Source organism: Gavialis gangeticus, unplaced genomic scaffold (genome assembly GCF_001723915.1).
Source record: "Gavialis gangeticus isolate Ggan-Ray unplaced genomic scaffold, GavGan_comp1, whole genome shotgun sequence".
NCBI lineage: Eukaryota > Metazoa > Chordata > Crocodylia > Gavialidae > Gavialis > Gavialis gangeticus.
Genome location: NW_017729024.1, coordinates 21406397 through 21410083, shown reverse-complemented (window position 1 = coordinate 21410083; position 3687 = coordinate 21406397). Strand labels below are relative to the sequence as shown.

At 46.0% G+C, this 3687-nt stretch overlaps 1 protein-coding gene across 3 annotated transcripts in view; it reads left to right on the top strand.

Annotated features, from left to right (window-relative positions):
* Nucleotides 1–2675: 2675 nt before the first annotated feature.
* The window catches only part of ATG10 (autophagy related 10), a 215353-nt gene continuing 214341 nt past the window's right edge, over nucleotides 2676–3687 (top strand). For all 3 annotated transcript variants that reach the window (XM_019516931.1, XM_019516930.1, XM_019516929.1), the window contains exon 1: nucleotides 2676–2719. The gene's annotated coding sequence lies outside the window, so the exon portion shown is untranslated. The remainder of the gene's footprint in view (nucleotides 2720–3687) is intronic.

Genomic DNA, 3687 nt, shown 5'->3' with positions numbered 1-3687 from the left:
GCGATACAGTTGCTTAGATTTACTAGATGGATTAGTATGTTCATGGAGAACATTTTTGTTTAGCTTGAATAATGAAACTTAGAGATGGAAGAGACCTCCTTAGATCATTCTGTTAATCTCTGTTGATGCAGGATTTTTCTTTGCAAGTTTTTGTCCAGTCTAATCTTAAAAGTCGTAACCAATGGAGTTTCCATTAATAATATATTTTACCGTCAGGAAATATCTGTATACAAAGGATAACACAAACCTAGGTAATGTGCTATTATTTATTTATTTTTTATTTCAGTGGCAGCTAAGTGCTCCAATTTAGATCAGTGCCCTGTTTTGACAGGCACTGTAAAAATCTAGAAACAGCTCTTCTTTGGAGAGTTTACAATCTATATGCAAAGGGTGGAGGGAGGAACAGAGGCTTTTAAGGGTAAAGTGTCAGTTTCAGAATTATCTTTAATAGGTCCTGGTACAGGGCCTATCTACAGGACCATATTGCATTTCACGTAGCATTTCCAAATATTGTTAGCCTGTTGTGTTAACATTTTTTGTAAATTGTGACACATTACAGAGATCTCATTTTCATATATGACACAGGTGGTTAGATAGGCTCACCATGAGTACAGAAGTAAGTCTGGAAGGAGGTTACAAAATAAAGTGTGTAATACTTTTAGTAATAATTATATAGCTTTGTGCATGTTCAGCACTGTACACAGCAGAAATGCTAACCAGTTGATTCTCATACCAACTGTTAGGCAGTTATATTGTATTATCTTAGTTTTACAGACTGGGATACAGTGAAGCTGAAGCCTATATTTGCAAAAATGGTCTCAAATGTTGAATCCCCCAATATTAGACGTTCTTGATCTTCAGAGGTGCTGCACATGAAGTCACCAGCGTCTAGATATAAGAATGTTCCATTTTGTTTCTGGACTATGACTTCCAAAATTAAGGTTTGATCCTATGTTCACTCAAGTAATTGGTAAAGCTTCTACTGCCTTAATGATGCCAGCCACTTTTTAAAGAAGGTATTTTTAGGTCTATGTGTCTTGCCTAAGACAACCCAGCAAGACAGCGGCAGAGTTAGGATTAGAATTTAGGAGTTCTGGCTTTCAAGTCGGTGCTCACTCCACTTTACTATGTTATTTTTTAAAACAAAGTCATTTCTTCTTAGCAAAAATGGCTTTCGTAATATATTGCAGAAACTAGGAGCTTAATTTAAAGATCAGTTAATGTTGCTGAGTGATAACATTGTATTTATTTATCAATTTTTCAGAACCCAAGCACTTAAAAGCAAAGAAATCAATAATTAGGGACATTATAAGCAAATAATTTTTACCATGAATAAAATATTGCATACTTTATTACAACCTAGCCTTAACTCTGACCTAGTAAGTAAACTCCCTTTTGAAAAGAAACAAATATTATATTTGGTCAACATAATGATGTATTCAGAGCACATCTGGCAGGACACGTAGCCTTACTCGTTCTCCCAAAATAATAACTTTACTTTAACAAAACTTTATTTCTATAGAACTAATGGAGAGACTTCTGTAGAATCTTTTGTTTTTAGAAATACCTGGGAACTTTTATATTTGAATCTAAAGCAGTATATGTGAAGAGCTAGCCTGGCAAAAATTGAAGTTTAGAAAACAGAATCTTAAGAACAATGAAGTATTGCTGGTCGAATGCTTAAGGTCAAGACTGTTTAACAGAATAGCTTTGCCTTGGTGAGGTTTCCACACCCAGTAAATTACGACCAAATCAGAAACAGCACATTTGGAAAACTTTATAATATAACTAACTAGAGCTCAGCATTATTTGCATATTTTAGACCTACAATGAGCAAAAGACTTTCCAGTGCTTATGAAACAACTCCTCACTCTGCATACTTGACTGTAATGGTCATAAAACTCCTTGAAATGATATTAGCTTAGGATACATTGGTATATCTGACATTTTATATTCTTCTTAAACCTAATAAAATGTTGTACGCACTGCTTGTGTGGCTTAACCACCTTAGACAAGACCCTACTGTAAAGAAACATTTGGTTTTAATAGGCTCATAGTTTCTAATATGATTTTGCAAGGACCAGAGGGCCTGAAGCATGCAGTAAAAAACCCCAGCTAAATCATTTCGAAGTAGGGAATGCATCCAAGCAACAAGACAGAGATCTGCATTTATATTAAATGTGCTCCTTTAATACTCTCACCAGCCTGAAAATAACACTGAGAGTCAGATCAAAAGCCCACATCAGTCAATGGAAAGAGCACCCTTTGCTTTAGGAGCCTCTGGCTCAGCCTTGCAGGGCTCTTTTCAGGACAGTGGGCTATCAAAGGAACAGATTTTATATATAGGCACGTGCCCTTTTTGTGCTTCGGCTGCTCTCCACCCTGAAAGGAAACAAAAGATGTCCAGAAAGTAACAGAAATGGTGAATGGCTCTTGGAATGATCACCTGCTGCCACCCCCGCTGACTCTCCCCAGGGAAAGATCCTGCCATGGGCGGACGACTGTCCAGGGAGGCCGGAGGCGATACCACCACCCTCTCACTTGTCCCACTTCCACCCGCACCAGCTCGCGCGCTTCCCCGAATCACAGCAGCGCATGCGCACGCGGCCCCGCCCCGGTAGCGCTGGGGAGAACGGCCACTGCGGCCGCATGCGCACTGAGACAGCCGGCCGGGAAGGGGGTGGGGCCACAGCGTGTCACCAGTGGAGACTGACTGGAGGTGAGGGCAGAGGCAGGAAGGCGGCATGTGCTGCGTGGGGAAGAGCAGTGGGTCTGCTGCGTCCTGGACCGGGCGGGCGGGGCTGGTCCGGGGAACGCGGCTCCTGCTGCTGCTGCGAGCACCCCGGGAGGCACCGGGGCCCCAGCCCGCCCCTCCCCCACGCGCTGCCCTGCCTGGGGGCGCGCTCAGCCCGCGCAAATAACGTCTTCTCCCTCCGTCTCTGCCGCGGGGGAGGGGAGCCTCCTGATCTGACTGAGGTTGTGTCTGCGGGGCCCGTGGAAGAGTCCCGCTCTCCCTCCTTGGCATTTCCTGTGGCACCGCCCACCCCTGCCTCCCAAGTGCACGTGTCCTGGCCACGTGATTCTCAGCCCCCAGGCTGCCAGGTGCTGCTAGGCGGGCAGACGTGTGTCACAGGCCATAGGTGACATAAATGGGGCACAGGGGGCACATGCCCCTCCAGGATTGGCCACTGCTGCTGGCGTCTGGGCAGTTGCCACTCGCCACCCCGCCTTGCTGCCGACACTGCTGCAGCTGCCTGGGTCTCTGCTTGGTCCACCCTTGCCACCAACATCACTACAGCTGCCTGCAGGCGGTCCCCACTTGCCCCTGCTGCTGACATTGCCTGCGGGTGGTCATTATACCCCCCAGCCTCAGGGGGCATGTGTTGTTCATGTCACAGGCTACCCCCAGGGATGGAGTTAGGGAGCCATAACGACCCCCCCCCCAGCCTGCCCTGCTCTGCCCTGCTGCTGTCTTGCTGAGGGCTTCACAACAGGAGACTTCCTCTGTTATTTTTCTCTTGTAAAAAAACAAGTGAAAACCCAGAATTGGCATTTTCCAAGGGGCCCTGGGTGTCTCCAGTCCTGGGCAGGGGGAGGGGAGTGGGTGGTGCCAGGCTCCAGGGGTCCAATCCCAGTGCAGGGGGCAGGGAGCAAGTGGAGCATGTTCTATGGCTTGTGGGGGTCAGA